This window comes from Amblyomma maculatum, chromosome 10, assembly GCF_055883805.1.
Source record: "Amblyomma maculatum isolate TAMU_Amacu chromosome 10, ASM5588380v1, whole genome shotgun sequence".
Taxonomy (NCBI): domain Eukaryota; kingdom Metazoa; phylum Arthropoda; class Arachnida; order Ixodida; family Ixodidae; genus Amblyomma; species Amblyomma maculatum.
The window spans coordinates 145134327-145152944 of record NC_139353.1 but is presented as its reverse complement, the minus strand read 5'-3'; positions in this window follow the sequence as shown (position 1 = coordinate 145152944).

Sequence of the window (18618 nt, the reverse complement as noted above, 5' to 3'; positions counted from 1 at the left end):
ATCACATAAGTATGCAAGGAGATAATTGTATTAGCACAGCATCCATATCGTTGATGCAGAAAGAAACAAGTTATTTATCTCAAAGACCCTAGTACCTTTGTTATCTCCGAAGCGTTGCTCTTTTTTTTGTCACTTTTATGCTGTGTGTTGGACGTCGAGCTGCGCATGCCTTGCTAGGTTTCTTGGGAAATGTGATTTCAATAAAGCACAGTTGTTAGTTCCAGCTTCCGTGTGTACATCGTCTTCCTTCGTCCTCGTCCCTTGGCTGGTTTGTGTTCTCTAAGACTATGTACCAACTGACCGAGATTGCAACCCTTCTTCAATGTAAACTCTGTTGAGTATAGTCGGCGAATAAATGCAGAGGAGAAGAATATGGCAAACGCCACGTGCGCGCCGAGAAGAAAGGTCAGAATTGGTGCCATCTGCTAGTTCGTCGCGACATAAGGCGCCGCCATAATTGCGACTCGTCGGGTCGAGTTCATGTAAACCCGCTAGGATCCAGTCCACTGAACTCAACCCCACCAATAGGGTCCATGTTAATAGGGCTCTTTAGAACATATACCTTTGTGGCAGGGAACCTTCCCATAACCCACACTGGCGCTGTTTCCTCGTGAGCATCGCCAAAGGACATGCAAGTGGCGCCAGCTTTCCCTTCATTTGTATCAACATTTTACGCAGCCATTTATTTTGCAGCATGTTGTATGGTGACATACCATTTCACTTTTAATTTACTACCCATTTGCTAGCCAAGCTGAAGGTTTGTTTCGGCAGGGATTCGAACCAATTGCGTAGATAGCTAAAACCGTATTCCACGCAATAAAAGAACATAATCCCTTTCCAAACTCTGTGCCAGTCTGCCAATGCTAACTATGGTGCCTTCGGACGTCGCAACTAGTTAAAGCTCACATCTAAACCTCGGGTATCTTTGTTTTACACTCACATCAAAAAAGCGTTTGCAGCACTGGAAACTCGCGCATTCAAAGAGCACAAAGCAAGATACGGTAAGAGCGAGCGACTGCGACACTGATGATGTCAGCTGATCTCCACTCCATATATCTCGCTATTCATCCATTTCACCTTCTAACATGAGCAAGTCACTTTTTACTTTCAATATGATTAGCTGCGAGAAAGATAGACGCATGACACCCTCCATTAATATGATACAAAATATATACTTGCTAGGCAGCCCACGTGCAGCCATATGCTGGGCCATTAGCTTCAAACGTTTCATAGTTTGGTAGGTCGCAAACAACCCTGCGCCAGAAAAAAAAACACAGATAACAGTAAAAATAAATTTTAATCGCGCACCTCCTGTGGAGAGTTGGTATTGCCAATTTTATTTCGCCTTGCCACGCGTGTGCACGGTCATTACCTCGCGTTGGCACTATTTCCTCTTTCTGACATGCGGAAATCAATCCGCCCGACTCATGCTGCTCTTCGCCAGGCTCAATTCTCAAATGTATTAGCGAATTTTTATCTTAGCTACATAAAAAGCACAGCAGCGAAATGTGCCGCAAAAGCGTTTGCAAGGGGGTGCCAGCCTCTTATAAAGCGTAACTTGTTCGCCCAATACCTGAGCCTTGTACAAGCGTGTAAGGCGCTGCTAGGTTTTACAATACATTTATCTATTTAACAATACTGCCGCTCTCAGCCGAGAGCCTAGCAGATGGGCAAAAATATACATGGTATGTACATACATTCATAAGAAAAAAAAATGAAAGAAGCAAAACAGTTCCAACAAATGCAGACAACAAAGTATGCATTTTTTTGTGAAAAACAGAACCCAGCAATGGTCACAACAGCATAGTGACATTTCTTTTAAAAGAAAACAACACAACTTTCAGTAGTATGCAACAACAATCGGAGCACACAATAGTAATCCTACGCATTGTCAGTGTCATGTAAAGGAGAACCGGGAATAAAAATAAGAAGCTAGCATTAGTGATCTCTAGTGATTAATTCTAGCTGGGATCGAACTGCGACAATGAATTAGTGATTTTTAGAAATGAGTTTAATTGATTCCATTCTCTTATCGCCCGAGGAAAGAAATAGTACCTGATGCGTCGTTAGAAAACGAATATTCCGTTAGCGAATGCGCATGTTGGTGCCGTGTTATTTTAGACTGCGAATACGATATGCAATGAGTGGTATCAATTTTGTACTGGCGGCGCAGTATTTGAAAAAGAAACTTTATCGACCAGAGCAAAACAAGCTCGACTAATGTGTTTAGAACTGAACGAGCTAAGAGAAGTGAGTGTGAGTCTTTTAGGCCGGTATTTGTTGCGAATAAACCTTGCTGCTTTTATTTGCAAGCCTTCGAGTTTAGCTATGTTAGTTGCTGCATAAGAAAACCAAATTGTGTTTGCGTGTTTTCTCATCTCTTCTTTTGTTTTCTCTTCTTTGTTAGGTTAGTTTTCTATTCTTTTGTTAGGTTGTTTGTTGCCGGCTGGGTACTGCGTAGATGTTTACAGAACCTTTGTGGGCTATTTTTAAAGAAGTTGGGAAATTTTACACTGCAATAATGTTGTTTTGTGTATTTAATTTTTTTTCCTTGAAATCTTTTATTGCCGATTTCAACTTGCAAGTCGCAGAGGTTGCTGGGATGTCTTTGTTAGCCTTGCGAAGCCGTTTTAAATGTCGCATAGCATGGATAACTTCAAGTGTGATCCAGGGATGTTTCAGGTGTTGCTTTTTTGTTTCATTGAAGTGTGATTATAGTTACACAGAAAAGAGCAATGCTCTTAAAATGAAGCCACAATGAATTTGCATCAGTGCATGCATAATAGGCTTTTTCTTGGAAGGATAGGAATTCATGAGCCAGATAGGTTAGTATGCTGTCATCTGCCTTATTGAAGTTAATGAAACTCTTCACTGTAGGAGGGCTAGTAATGCAGTCACTGAGTGGGAATGTGCACATAGGTATACTGTGGTTAGATATACCTTCAATAACGTCCAATTGTGTTTGGTTGATTCGGAAATGGCGGCTGAGAAGTATGAGGTCGAGGATATTTTTCGTTGTACCTTGAATGCGAGTGGGATGAGAAACAAAATTGATGTAGGTTGGTTAGAGTTTAGCATCAAGTTCATTAGTGCATCTGAAGCTTCTTATATGTGATGCATTGTGGCCCAGTCTATGTCAGCAAGGTTAAATTACCTGCAAGAATAATCCTGGACTGATGAACATGACGCTGCATGTACTCTTGAATAGCTAAAAGGTATGTGCTGCCGAAAGATGGACTGCGATAAACGCAACCGGTAACAATCGTCATCCCGCCGCATAACACTTTGCAGAAAACGGCTTCAACGCTGCCACATCGGGAAGAAAGACAAAGGGAAGGCATTTTTTTTTATCAGCAATGCCACTCGGCCACCCCGTGAAGGCCGGTCTTTCCGAATTATTTCGTAGTTTGGTGGGGCAATCTCGTGGTAGAATACAGCAGGTGATAACCATGTCTACGTGACGGCCACTATATCTGAATTATATTAATCTAGCATGCTTTCCAATTCCTCGGTTTTATTGAGTACAGCGCGTGCGTTTACGTTTATCAGTGTTAGTCTTTTGATTGTGCAGTTCGGCGGGTTGTTCGACGGTTTCTTGTGTTTTCTGTGTCTTGTTTTAGATCGGCACTTTGTCCTGCTTCTCTTCATTCCAAATATATGCGCATTTGCTAAAGCACCACAAACACGGTTCACTTGGTCGCATGTTCTTCTGCTCGTTAACAGTATCAAGTGATCGCAAAAAAGAAAATGCGCAACACAGACAACCAAGAAGGAAGAAGGATAACGACAACTGCCTTGTCGTAGGAAAGTGATACACTTTCTTTTCTGCCACGGCTTGTATTGGCTCTATCCCAAAGTTTCTTCCGCATGTCTCGTACTGTTTTGGAGAAGTCTTCCCCAATTTAGCAGTCTGTTGATTTCAGGTAATTGGTATCGTCTTCCTATGATACCTATTTTTTGTCTGTAGTCCTATAACTTCATTATTACTGGCCTAACTATACCTGTCGCGGGCTTCGCTAACCCGGTAATTCTTTCTATTGCAACTTTTTCTAGCTCTAAAGTGTCGACAATAATATCATTAATAACAGTTTCTTCGAGTTACTTGCTTGGTTCTTTGCTGAAAATGCTGAAATTAACTTGGTGATAGCTAGTCTGGCGCCCATTCCGCTGGTCGCAGTGACCGCAACAGAAACGAGCACATGACGTTGTTTTCGCGACGTGTCGACCACCTGACCTGTTGGGTTGATCGCGGTTCGGGTGTGTGCTGTGCTTGAAAAATGCCGTGCGTGCGCCGAGCCCTTCGAAAATGACTTTGTATGCATGCAAAACGACGTTAGCTGCACGGCTATCGGGCTACTTGCCAGCACCCATATCAGCACAAAGCGCAAACCGCAGAATACTGCGGTTTGCGCTTTGTGCTGATATGGGTGCTCGACGGTACTGTGTAAATTGTGAAAATATCCGTGTACTTTCACGGCAGCTGTCACTTCGAGAGTACCTTCCTGTTTATTTATTTTTATTTCCTGCTAGCTATGTGCACCTATGTCTGCAATGAGTATCTGTGTGATAAATCGGTCGACTGAGCACAACTTCTGTATGTGATGGGCTAAACACTTAATAACCACATCAGGTGTTTAAAAAAAATTTCACTTGACGCGATGCCAGAAAAAAGTGCAGTATAGCGGGAGGTCGTGCTTATGAAAAAAAGTACAACATATGCAACTGTGCCTCATGATATGGATACTTTGGTGTACCTAAGGCATGTTGAGCATAAAAACATATTTGGTTAACAGGAAAACAAATGAGGAAAATATTGTGATTGCAATCCGCTTTCTTCCAGCATAACTTGGGTGAGTTAAGTTCATTGGACAACTGCTTAGACAAATGACGTGATGTAGTCTTTATACTGTCATGATGCTGTTATGGAGTTGCACACATTACATCCCGTACTTGTTGCTTTGACAGCTCTACTCTCGCCTGGCTGCATGCCCACTCCGATGTCATCAAAATCAGATATCGTCGATGCTCATGTCCGTGCCTATTTCCAGTTTTCATTCTGCTGTGACGCCCATGATTACTTGCCTTCTGAGTGATATCAATGAGGGGAATGTGCGAACCTTACGTTTTTTGACAATGTAGGATGCATTACAGATTTCTTTAGTCCCTGTTGCATTTGCTCCTCGCCTAAATATTTGTACACCTTACAAAGTGATCAACTGGGTTTTCTGGTACACATATCAGTTTACATTTGCTGTATGGCCACCCCTGCGTATGGTCTCGTACCACATTTGTAAAGAATAATTACCTTATCTTTTCAATGTGTGTTAATCAGTATCACATGGTTATTGGTTCTGTAATGCTGATGTTGATTCACTCTGAAAGCTCTGAGGCATGGATATAACACCTGACTTGTTGACACTGTGGTCACATGTAACTTAATCTGAATTCATTCCTTTTCTGCGTGGATTAGATTTGCTGTTTACATCCACAGATTTACTACCCTGCTTTGCACCTATGCAATGTTACCTTAGCTTTCTAGGATAGTGTTATAACAGAATGGTTACAATCTAAGCGGGCAGCTTAATTCATTTTGTGCAATGACTAGCAAATGCGTTGCCAAGCCTTGCAGTGGTGAGTTACTGCTAGCTATTTTAACATAAGAAAAAGTGATTTGGGAACCAGAGTGTGTGAGCTGAAGGACTCAATGTGCCTCACAGTTCACGGATTCACAAAAATATTTTCCACAGTGGAACGGTATGACGACAGTTTCACAGAGTAACAACCGACGTGATTCATTCTGTTGTACTTTCCTACAGAAACAAAAGAGCCTTGAAAGACCTCAAACTCTGCAATATAAACCTCGCTATTACAGCAGTGACTTTGTTCGCAAGCGTTGCTGTGCATATTAATGAGGAATACATGGGTCACAGCTCTCCAATAGGCTGCTGTTTATCGTCCAAGCACCAAAACTTCCATGTCAATGAAGCGTAAATGCATTGAACGTTTCATCTGCAGGAAAACTGCTCGTATTAGAAGTACTTCAAGTCCATATTAATAGGGTCTATGTTAATGAGGCATAGCTGTATATAAGAACTTTTTCTTTAATTATGGAAATAAAACAAACAGTCAGGCTGTGTGTTTTTAAGCTGTGCGACTCAAGAAGGACATTTCTCTCTGGAAAGTCTGAAAGACCATTACAACACTGTAGCATGGAACAGAAATTGTTGATTGAAAAATAAGTCGGCTTAACCAGCCGTGAATACTTTTACACAACACATTAAAATATCTCCTGTGGTGTTCGCAAAAAAATACTGGTAAAGGACAAGGTCAGTAGGAAAGAATAAATGCCACTGTACGGGGAAGCAATTCTTGTTGTTTCCTTTCTTCTCACAGTTTCCTTTTTTGTTTTGCCACAAAACTCCCTACAGTGCATTTGCACCCAGATCTTTGAAATTTATCCAAGTTCATGGCAGGACAAAGTACAGGAAGCAGTGTGTATGTGTACTTGTAATGCACACTGTATAATCACCCACATCATCATACATTGGCCTCAAACTGTGTGTTGCTAATAGTTCCCCAGTTACTTGGCGAATTTAATACAGACAAGAATGCATACAGATGTAAATGAAATGAAAAGAGGCAAACTTCAACACACAGCAAAGAATGCCAGTGAAAGATGCAAGCTATATTAGGCTGAAAATGTTACTAGTCGGCAACCAACATCAGTTGCCTATGTGCCATAAAACCCAACACAACACAACACTTCTGAAAATTTTAATTTATAAAAGGTTGTGACATCACTTAGGAATTAGCAATGTTATCGAATGCCTTGTGGGTTTGGAAAGAGAATCCCCATTACATTTACCCTCACTATTTTTACTTGCTCCATTTTGCTCCAAACTGCTTTCCTTGCTACTTCCTGCTCCAAAATGCAATATTGGTCCAAAACTGCTCCAAACTGGCTGCATTGATACCAGTTTAGCAGAACATGGGAACAATATCATTGCCCCAGTAGCAAAGATAGAACGCATCTTGCGCTGGGTTTAATACAAATGAAATGTTTGTATGGGAAGGAAGCATGGAGCATAATAAATATTTGTTCGCAAGTAAATTTAGTATAAGCCACCAGTGATTGGAGAAAACAAAATGCACTGTGCATGTGATGCAGCACCTCCTCTGTCTTTTGAATCGCCGGTGGAGAGAAACGAGATCAGCAAGCAAAGCAGGTAGCACAAACTACCGTGAACCGTTAGGAAGAACACTTGTCCGACTTCAAAAACTGCATGAGTTATTTTAATGATTTTGCTGTGGAAACAAGCAGGTAATTCACCGTCGAGCCTCTTTGTCAGTGATAAGCTTGCCAGGCCTATGGCAGACAAAACCGTACTTGAAGCGTTATGGGTTGGTACGCCAAAGCTGTCAATCACTAGGAAGCTTCTCAATAGTCTTGGAAAAGCATACGGGCTCTGTCGTCAAAATACTAAAAATGAGCACCAGCATTGCTCAAGCAAAGAATGGACTATTGGCAGGAGGCAGTGAATTAAAAAATGGTGTAGAATGGACAGGCTACCCTTCAGTGCCATCTATCTATATCCCAAAGCTGTTCCAAAATGCTCGAGCCTGCGTCCACGCCTATAGACTCCGCCATATTTACAAATGGACAAGACGGTCGAGGTCGTGTTGTAATCGTCTGCGATCCCACAGTAGGCAAAAAGCACTGGAGCGGCACTAGTACCAAGCTTGTCAAGGGACATTATTATGGTGTGTAGTTGCCTTTTTGGCAGACGAAATATCCATCTACTCAGGAAGTTATCAGCCCAGGCATAGGATTTAAAGGGATTATGTAATAGCCCATATCTGTGTGCTTTGAGGCGTATTCTAAAAAAATAAAATAAAATAGATATCCACAAGATATCCACAAGCGGAAATGCCATGCCCAAGAATATGTCAGCTATAGTTATCGCATAACTACACCTTTCTGACTACCTATTTCCTTTGATAAATATCTTTAATAGCGCAGTACTTGGATATACATAAAATCAGCGTTTGCTAACGAGGGCTTTTAAGGAGAATAGCACCCTATCGTCGATAGTATGGCCCCATGACACTATAGATTCCGAACTTCTGAACTTCGCGCGTGGCCCAGGAAATAAAAATTAAATTGGCAATACAAGCCTTGCACACGAGGTGCGCAATTGCAATTTCTTTTTTACTGTTCTATGTGCTTCTTGTGCCGTATCCCATGCTTTCGCGAGAATGGAAAAGAACGAATACTGTCAAAATGTATTTCACTTCAAAACCTTGGTGAGACCTGTAGGTCCATCAGACCTAACAAAGGACGACGCCTTTGTTGGCTTAAAATAAGCGAGACTAACACCTTTCTTGCCAGTCTGGTATACACTTTCTAACACCTGTAATTTTGTTGATCAGATCACGGCCTACGAGAAGTGTTCTTGACCAGGAGCTTCAGCAGCGCAATGTAAGATGTAGATGTGGCTTTACAAGGTTCTAAGAAGCAGACTTGCATATCGGACTTTTTAACGAAGATGTATCAGGTTTTGTAGTTTTTTGTTTGCCATATGGCAATGTACGTACTACGAACATCTGATACGATGAACACAATCCATGCGATCGCTTGGTTTGTCATAAGTGAGCTCGACTTAACAGGGGGCTTTTCAAGATGGCGACCGATGCGAGCGGATACGTCCTATGAGCTCGCAAATTTTTCTGAACATCTCAACGATTCATCGCCGACGTCTGCTGCCTTTTTGGCACGAAGTGCTCCACAACCGCCCCGACATAACCTGTGGGAGTTTCAATAAAGTGAGACAAGTTTGTGCCTACTACAGACCTTTTACTTGTGATCGTGGCCGACGTCGGGAACTAAGCCTCGTGGCTGCAGCGCCTAGGGCGCTCCCCACTCCCTACCGTGGCTGTGCCGCGCTCATAGCCGACATTTCTTTACTGCGAAGATGCACTACACAGTTCGCCGACGGCACATGGACGGCGCTGGAGATGCAGCGTCGATACCGCCGCCCGCAAACGCCAGCCCAGGAACCGGCCACCAACCAAGCGCGGAAACGCGGACGCCCGCCTCCGCCTACCAAGAAACGACCACTTCCTCGCCTGCCAAGCGAAGGCTACAAAATTGTACTTCGTCCGCAGGGCACCATTGATCTCAATGCCGTCGGACCTGCCAAGTTGGCACTCGCCCTCTATGACGCTGCCGAATTTGACAAGCACCTTGCAGTTACGGTTTATCAAGTCCGTATCCATCCAACAAACAACACAGTAACGATGAGCACACCGCACACTGACCGGGTGCGTCTAACGACAAAATTAAGGGTATTACTCTCGACTCTGTCACCACCCCGGCGACCACATATGTTCCCGCACCGGACGACTCTGTCCGAGGCATCACATAAAGAGCCCACAGTCATGAGACTGACGCCGAAATTCTAGCAGAAATTCTAGCCCTCAACCCAAACATTCCCATTGTCGCCGCTCGTCGCATGGGACGCACTCGACATTTCGTCGTCACCGTTGGCAACAGCAAGCTGCCTCGCCACCTGAGGTACCTTGGTTTCCCCTTTGAAGTATTCCCCTTCAAGGAGCGCCCTGAGGCCTGTTTCAATTGCCGCTAGCTCGGCCACAGGGCCGACGTCTGCCCCCTCCCACGACGGAACGCTTGCCGTCGATGTGGAGTCGCTCACGTGCCCCCCCCCCCCCCATCAACCCCCCGCTTGCGCAGCCACATGCATAGTATGCAAGGGAGCACAGCCAACCGGCAGCCGCAGCTGCAGTATCGGTACACGCGTTCTGGCCGATCGAAGAGCACCGCATCAACCGTGATACCGACCCCCTCAGTTTCGAACTGTCCCCAGGCACCACAGCAGAAGAAGCTGAAGAAACCGCCATCGCCATAGCTATGACAGACACCAGTGCCAACTACATAGTCAGCGACTCCAAAAACGCAATCTTAAATTACGCTAGAGGCAGAGCACACCTCTCTTCCAAATGTCTGCTAGCCACACCAACCCCCCACCTCCCCCGACGCACTGAGCTCATCTGGGTACCTGCGCACTCGGGAAATCCCGGCAACGAGGCCGCCGACTCCTCAGCCCGAGGGTCTAGAAACCGGGCACAGGAGGAACTCGGGGGGAATTTCTCGAAGGAGCGCATGCATGCCTTCGCTGAGCTCACCGCACACTTCCGCGCCGAACGGCAACAATACCCACCACCACACTCCTCCCTTACCACAAGGGAACAGCATCTCTGGCGACGACTACAAACGAGGACCCTACCCATTCCCTCTCTATTATCTCACTACCAATCAATACCGCCAATCTGCCCTCTCTGTCAAGCCCCTAAAGCGACACTGACCCATATCCTACTAACCTGCCCGGCGTCTCCTCCTGCCGGCGGACCGCTGCCACTCCTGACTTGGGAAGACTGGGAGACCACACTACGCTCCAAGGACCCGGCGAAGGAAAAGATCGCAGTTCGCCGGGCTGCCGACGTCATGGACAGATTGAATATGAACGTTTGAGTGCAGTGGGGCCGTGCGGGGACCCAGGGGGCCAGGGGGCCCCGAATACCCTTGCGTCTAATAAATTTTTTGTCCTCCTCCTCCTCCTCCTCAACCATGGACACTGACTGCACCTCAGAAGAACAGGAAGGCCGATCGAAGAGCACCGGTTCGACCGTGGACACTAACTCCAGCTCAGCAGGACAGGAACGCCAACCCCGCCCCCGTGAACGCAGACGAGGTCGAAAGCCTCCACGAGATGACTCTTTCCCTCCGATTAGCAGCGACAGTGCTCGCAGTCACAGCCACTCCTCCTCTGTCTCACGTTGTCCTCGGGCCAACTTCCGGTCCAGGCCTGAGACCAGGCCCATCAAACAAGTCGCCTGGCACACTCCCTCAAACTTCATATCACCACAGACCGATTCATAGGTAAGGGAGCTGGCAGATATGGTCAAAGACTTTCAGCTGCAACTAGCAAAAGCAAACGCCAAAATTGATAGCCTTGAATTTGCATATACAACGTCTAAAGTGATATCACAGCAGGTGCCGCGCGCTCAAACACCTGACCTTGTGAGCGACTACTACAGACGCTGATCAGCCTAGGCGCAACAAGCGCAAAGCACCTTCTCCCCTCTGGGACGCAGAGACCAAATTTAATGCTATTGATGCTCGAATATCCATGGTAGAAGACTCCTTTCAGCGTTTCACCCCTACCATCGAACGTCGCGTTGAATACTGCGCTACAATGGCGGCTAGCATGCAGAGCCTTACAGCCAGGCTGGATACGCTCTCGGGAGCATCGACTTCTTCCTATCATACGAAATGCTATACACCCACTAACTCCTCTCCCCACCAAATAACCATTACTGGTGCCCCGTCGGAGAGTGCGGCCGCGAGCAATCGTGCTGGCGGCATTCTCAAATCACCAGTAGCGCTATCGCAGCGCCTCGAGCCGTACGGGAAACGCGATGGCTAACTCCCCCATTACAGTGTGGCTATGGAACTGTAGGGGCTTCAGGGCTAAGCGGCGGGCCCTGGAGCATACCCTGCAGGCCCAGCTGCAAACTCCCCACATTGTCGCGCTTCAGGAAACATACACTCACACCAGACTAACTAGCTAATCGGCATATAATCAACAAGTAGCACAGGACCAACACCCTCAAACCACCATTCTCGTTCATCGAAATCTCACAGCCAACCAGCTCGAATTAGACTACCCCGAGGTCCGACACACTTTCGTACAGGTGCTCCCAAACACTCGTACCCAGACTCCGCTGTACGTTCTTAACGTCTATAGCGCCCCCAGTGACAAAAGCACGCGTGTAACCACTCTACTTAGAAAGGCCTGCATGACAGCCCAAACGGGAATGCTCCTTGTACTTGGAGACTTCAACGCACCGCACGCAGAATGGGGGTACAAAAAGGCTTGTGGCCGTAAGGGAGCCAAGGTCTGGGAGACGGCTCAAATGCTGGGCCTCACTTTACTCCTCGATCCCGATCAACCCACCCGTTTCGACAACAGCGTAACCCAAGACACTTGCCCAAATCTCATATTCGCTCGTAACATCCCGGACGCCCGCTGGGAGAACCTTGATTTGAACCTTGGTAGTGATCATTATATTCTGAGCACCACTTTTACAGCTACACATTGTAAGGTCCGCCGCTGCACGAAGACACCGCCTGTTAGGGTGCCTCGATGCGCGCGCCCTCGCGCCCTCGACGGGTGGAGACAACTCCGCCATATTTTGCCCACCCTTCTGTTGTTGTTGTTGTTGTGGCTGTAGGAAGAAGGAAAAGAATATGCATGGGCCTGCTACTGGCTCTGTAGCTGAGCCACCTCCGCTGCCTCGTGCAGATAGAAGAGAATATAGAGAGGAAAGAAAAGGAAGCGGGAAAGAAAGATGCGCGCCGCAACAACAGCCGTCGTCCACCACCAGCGGTGGCGTGGGCAATGACGGCCTAGAACAGACAAAAATTCGGTGCCAGGCCAGCCCCCACCGCAAGCGGCGGAGACCCACCTGTACCAACCCCATCAAGGGAGAGCACTACCGCCCACGCCCTCTACCTTCTCATATCGTTTCAGGAGCGTTCCTGTAAACTGCAATCCCAATCTTGAACGCGCGCCAAGGAACGCCACGCGACAGGAGCGACGGCGTGCCATCCAAACGCACATTTCTTGGAGAAAGTGTGAAATACTGCGCCTTTCCTCCAGAGGTCTCATCTTGTCTAACGTTCCTGCCATCTGCAATCCCAAACTTGAACGCGTTCCAAGAAGCGTCACGCAACAGCCGCCGCAAAAGTGGGACACACTTGCCTGGGCTCAAATATGGAGGCGTAGAGGGGGCACCGACTCTTTCAAGGAATGTTCCCACCCTCCGGAGCGGCGGAGGGGGGCGCGCGCATCGAGGTACCCTACCACCTGGTAGACCACAGCGCACCTAATTTCGACCACCTGGGCATCTTTAACCTGTGCTGTACGATGTCAGCGCACGTTAAATATACCCAGGTGAGCGCTTCAGGAGCGTTCCTGTTATCTGCAATATCAATCTTGAACGCGCGCCAAGGAATGCCACGCGACAGGAGCGATGGCGTACCATCCAAACGCACGCTTCTCAGAGAAAGTGTGAGAGACTGCGCCTTTCCTCCAGAAGTCTCAACTTGTCTACGTTTCTGCCATCTGCAATCACAAAACTGAATACCCGCTACGCTGAAGAACCGACTTGGTAGCCCCGCTGCCCCGTTGTTGTTGTTGAAAACCTTTATTTCCACCGAGAAGAAGCTCCGTTTCGGACTCCCCGGCACGCAGGCCTGATGGAGCCTTACTCAGGAGCCTCGCGAACTAATGTCTGGTGAATATGCATTGTTGCTTCACGGCCTCAGCCGCCAGGCGGTTGGCTTGCTGCTGCTGAGCGGAGTCCTCGCTTCGCAGCAGGGCCTCCCACGCGTCTCTATCTATATTTTCTTTAGCTCCTGGGCTGTTGTTACATTCCCAAATAATATGATCTAGAGTGCCCCATCTCCCACATGTTATGCAATGTAGATACTTTTCATCTTTTGAAGTTCTTGCATATACCCAAAAGGGACTAATATGATTGCCCCCTTGTGGCCTCCTCCATGCAATTGCCTCCCCGTTTCCGAGGGAACGGTCTGGCGGCGGATAGACCCTTCTGCTTAGTTTATAGTGCTCTGTAACCTCCTTATACGAGAATAGGCTATCTTTTACATCCATGCAAGAGGGCTGGGCTGCTCGGCAGCCGCCCGGTGATAGAGAGCTCGGGCAAACTCGTGAGCAGCCTCATTCCCTGCGATGGAACCCGACCGCGGCGGCTGCGTTTCGATGGAGGCGAAACGAAGAGGCGTCGTGTGCTGTGCGATGTCAGCGCACGTTAAAGATCCCCAGGTGGTCGAAATTACTCCGTAGCCCTCCACTACGGCTCCTCTTTCTCTCTTTACACTTTCATTCCCACCCTCCTCCCTTCCCCTACGGCGCGGTTCGGGTGTCCACAGAGCAAGTGTGACAGTTACTGCGCCTTTCCCTTCCTGTGAACCAATTTAGCCTCGATTCGAGGACTCGTTTAGCTCTCGCGCTGGTATGACGTCAGTAATCACGTGGTGCAAAGCGTAACTACCAGACCACGCTATGCTGAACAGCTGACTGGGTAGCCCAGCTTTCGCGCTGGGATGACGTAAGTAGTCACGTGGTGTAAAGCGTACCTACCGAATCATGCTACGCTGAAGGCTAGAAACCTGGCGTAATAAAGCGTGTTAGAGCGCTGCTCTTTGGCGTCCATTCCTGCGTTTCGCAGCGTCGCCTTCTGAACTGCGCATGTGCGTGACGCTGCGAAGGGCTGAACGAATGGAGCAGGAAAGCGTCAAGCCCGTTTCACATGATGCGATTCTTGCCACAGCAGAGCGCGATTTCAGCCGCAATGCGGCAGAAATGCTCGCCGCTCTCGTCGCAGAGCCACTGCAACGGGCTTCCAACGAGTTGGTCGCATTGCCGCACAGCCGGTGCGACCGCTGCGACGGGGCCATCCGTCAGCCAATAGAATTCCGAGGCATACGTCGCAGGAAACGACTGAGCGGAAATTGTCGAAGCCTACGAAAGTTTCAAAAATATTTAAGGACATAGTTTTCAGCGCAAAGGCACGCGGCCAAAGGAAAGAAGAAGGAAGACTATCGGGACGAACACAGCGCTGACTCACAACTGTTTATTTTTCGACGCACACAAGAGTTATATACAACTAGACGCGCCAGGGAAAAGATAAACAAAACGAAACGCATCACACTTTTATCTCAAGAACTTAGAAAGGAAAATCTTTTCTGCGTTGTATAAAACAACTGAGGCAACGCTAATACAACCTGACCGAGCCCTCTGAATATAACATGCTTCTATCGTTTCACTGGTGGTTTTTAATTTGCTTTTGCTTAAAATACTGACTCCAGAAAACAGCGGTGTACAATCCTTGGAAGTAGCGCAGTGCGCAACAAGGTTAGCCCCTTCCTTATTCTTTAGATCTCTTTCGTGCTCCCTGAGCCGGTCGTTGATGCAACGCTTTGTTTGCCCGATGTACGATCTGCCACACGTCAGGGGAATTTCGTACACTACGCCAGTGGCACATTCCGCGAAGCGGTACCCATGCCTCTTTTTGCACCCGGGCTTTTTATTATCCCCGGTGATGCGTCGGGCCAATTGGCCAAGCTTCCTTAAATCTAGAATACCAACTAGCCCAACAACTAACTCTACTGAAGCGCATTTCAAAAATAGTTTTTATGCGAAGCATATTGCTAGAGGTAAACCACAGCCCTTCGTGACGGTTACACGCCGTGCAAAGAATCTGGAATGCTACGTCACACCACGTGATACGCTGACGTCACGGCAGAGGAGGACGATAAAAAAACTCACTACCTACGCGACGCAGGTAACAGGAATATTTAGGAGGATTGCATTCAAAGGCAGAGGCCTCAAAGAGAGAAGCCTCTTGAGACTGATGCAGGCGTACATAATAAGTCGAATATGCTATGCCACACCGTTCCTCAACATCAGGACCAATGAAAAAGAAAAGATAGACGCACTCATCAGGCGTTGCGTCAAGAGGGCGCTGGGTCTACCCATCTCCTCTTCTACGGAACGCCTGATAGAAATGGGAGTGCATAATAGCTGGACGGAACTTGCTGAAGCGGTAAGAATCGCCCAACATGAAAGATTAAGTAGGTCGAGCACGGGTCGAACCATCTTAGAATGGGTGGGTCGAAAAATAGATAGGGGCACAGCCGACAAGGTTTTCCTACCACCACAATGTCGCGAGAACATCATTGTCCGTCCTCTCCCCCGCAACATGCACCCAGAATACCACAAGGAGAGACGGGAGAAGAGAGCAGAAGCACTGGTTAAAAGTGCAAAAGAATTCAGAGTAAAAGAAGTTGCCTACGTAGACGCTGCAAGCGGCCTATCAGGGGCGGCAGTCGCCGCGGTAGTCGATGGTAGCGGCGCACCAGTCGTCTCCGCCACCATCCGAAGTAGAAACATAGACACGGCTGAAGAGGTCGCAATAGCGCTCGCTTGCGTCGGAACGAAGGCTAGATTGATCTTTAGCGACAGTAAAACTGCTCTCTGGAATATCGGAAAAGGCAGGGTCTCACAAGAAGCCGCCCGAATTCTAAAAGCTGCAACTAAAATTGATCGCAAAATCACCCTAATTTGGGTCCCAGCACACACGTCCGTCCCCGGCAACGAGGCGGCCCATGATTTAGCCCGAGATCTCTACTTCCGGGCAAACGCGGAGCCGCCCGACTGCCAGGCGATGGACGAACGTTTGCAAACCTATAAAGAAATCATCGAAAATTATAGATTAGGAAGACGTCTGATGCCGCCACCGGATCCTAGCTTAAATAATAAAGAGGCCATAGCCTGGCGGCGATTACAAGCCGGAAATTTCCCGAACCCTGTCTGGTTGTTTCAAACCCAGATAGAGGAGAGAAAAAACGATAAATGTAAAGCCTGCGAAGCGAGGGGGACCCTCGACCATATAATTTGGGAATGCCCTAAGTCTCCGGGCGCTAGGGACAACATTAAAAGTAGAGAAGCCTGGGTAACCCTGCTGCGAAGCGACGTCCCCGCTGACCAGCAGAAAGCCGTCCGCCTGGCGGCTGAGGCCGCGAATAACCAATGTATATTCGCCAGTCCTTAGTCGCGGAGGTTCCAGCCCCCGTTCCTCAGGCCTGCGTGCCAGGAGCGGGGAGTAGGGGGCCTCCTAAATCGGTGGAAATTAAAGTTTTAATCAATCAATCAATCAGACGGGGGACCGGCTCGCGCCGCCGGCTGCGGTTGCACGCCGTGCGGACCACGTGGTATGGTGACGTCGCACCATGTGATACGCTGACGTCACGACAGAGGAGAGACGGGGGTCAAGCTCGCGCCGTCGGCTGCGGTTGCACGCCGTGCGAACCACGTGTTATGGTGACGTCACACCACGTGATACGTTGACGTCACGACAGAGGAGCTCATGGAACACGTAGTGCAAGCGAGATTAACAAAATACATGGAGGATGAAAACCTATGGCCGCATGAGATGGTAGGCTTCAGACCTAAGCTCAGCACGCAGGACATAATGCTCAGACTAAGACATGATATCATAGACAAGAAAGGGCTAGACACTAAGGTGATCCTAGGCCTAGACCTCACGAAGGCCTTCGATAATATCAGACATGACGCGGTACTAAAAGGTCTTGAGGAAGTAAACGTAGGCAAAAGAACATACAATTACATTAAGAACTTTCTTCAGGGCAGAAGGGCGGTGATTAAATTTCAGAACGCAGAGTCTCCCAGCATAAGGCTAGGAAGCAAAGGAACCCCGCAAGGTGCCGTGTTATCTCCATTTCTATTCAACATAGCAATGAGAGGCCTCCCAGCTAAGCTGAATGAGATCTCTGGAATAAAGTTCAGCATGTATGCTGACGATATTAACATCTGGATGAACAGTGGAAGTGATGAAGAAATTGAGTGGAGCCTGCAGAGAGCTGCAGACGCCGTGGTGAAGAATGCAGCCGACAGAGGACTAACATGCTCACCGCGGAAGTCGGAGCTCTTAAGGTACAACACCAACAGCAGAGACAAAAAGCCAATAAACATCAAAGTGGTAGAGAGGGCCTAGAAGTGCCGCAGGTCGAAGAGATGAGGGTCCTGGGTATGGTTATCAATCATAAAGAAAACAATACCAATACCATAAAGAAATTAGCAACATATGCGGATGAAGTGAAAGGCATATTCAGAAGGATAGCAGTAAAAGGGAGAGGCCTAAAAGAGAAAAGCCTCCTAAGAATATCACAGGCGTACATAACAAGCAGAATCTGCTATGCAACGCCGTACTTAAATATGAACAAAGAGAACATAGATAAACTAGACAGGATGCTGAGGAAATGTGCCAAGAGGGCTCTGGGACTTCCCACATCCACATCAACGGAACGTCTTGAGAAAATGGGTATCCACAACAGATGGGCCGAGCTAGCTGAGGGAGTTAGAATAGCTCAGCTGGAGCGACTTAGCCAGTCTGAAACAGGAAGAAAAATACTGGAATGGATAGACATCAAACCGGGTACACTGCTCATAAGACAGTGGATATCCCGGAAGAGATAAGAGCTAGAATACGCGTCCCGCCTATGCCAAAAAATATGCACTCCGAATATAACAAAGAGAGGCGCGGGCATAGAGCCAGAGCCTACGAGAAAAGAATGGGAGAACAACCAGCAGAACAAGTGGCCTACGTAGAGGCTGCATGTGGACGGCAAGGAGCAGCCGTATCCGCAGTAGTCGACGGAACAGGAGCACCTGTAGTATCGGCTTCAAGCCACACGAGAGACGCCAACGCGGCGGAGGAATTGGCAGTAGCGCTCGCTTGTGTCGGTACCAAGGCTAAATTCATACTATGCGATAGCAAAAATGCGGTCAGAAATTTTGGGAAGGGAAGAATATCAGAAGAAGCTAAACGAGTCGTCGAATCGAGGCCGCTTGAGCGCAATATGGATACCAGCACATGAGTCCATCGCAGGGAATGAGGCTGCTCACGAGTTTGCCCGAGCTCTCTATCACC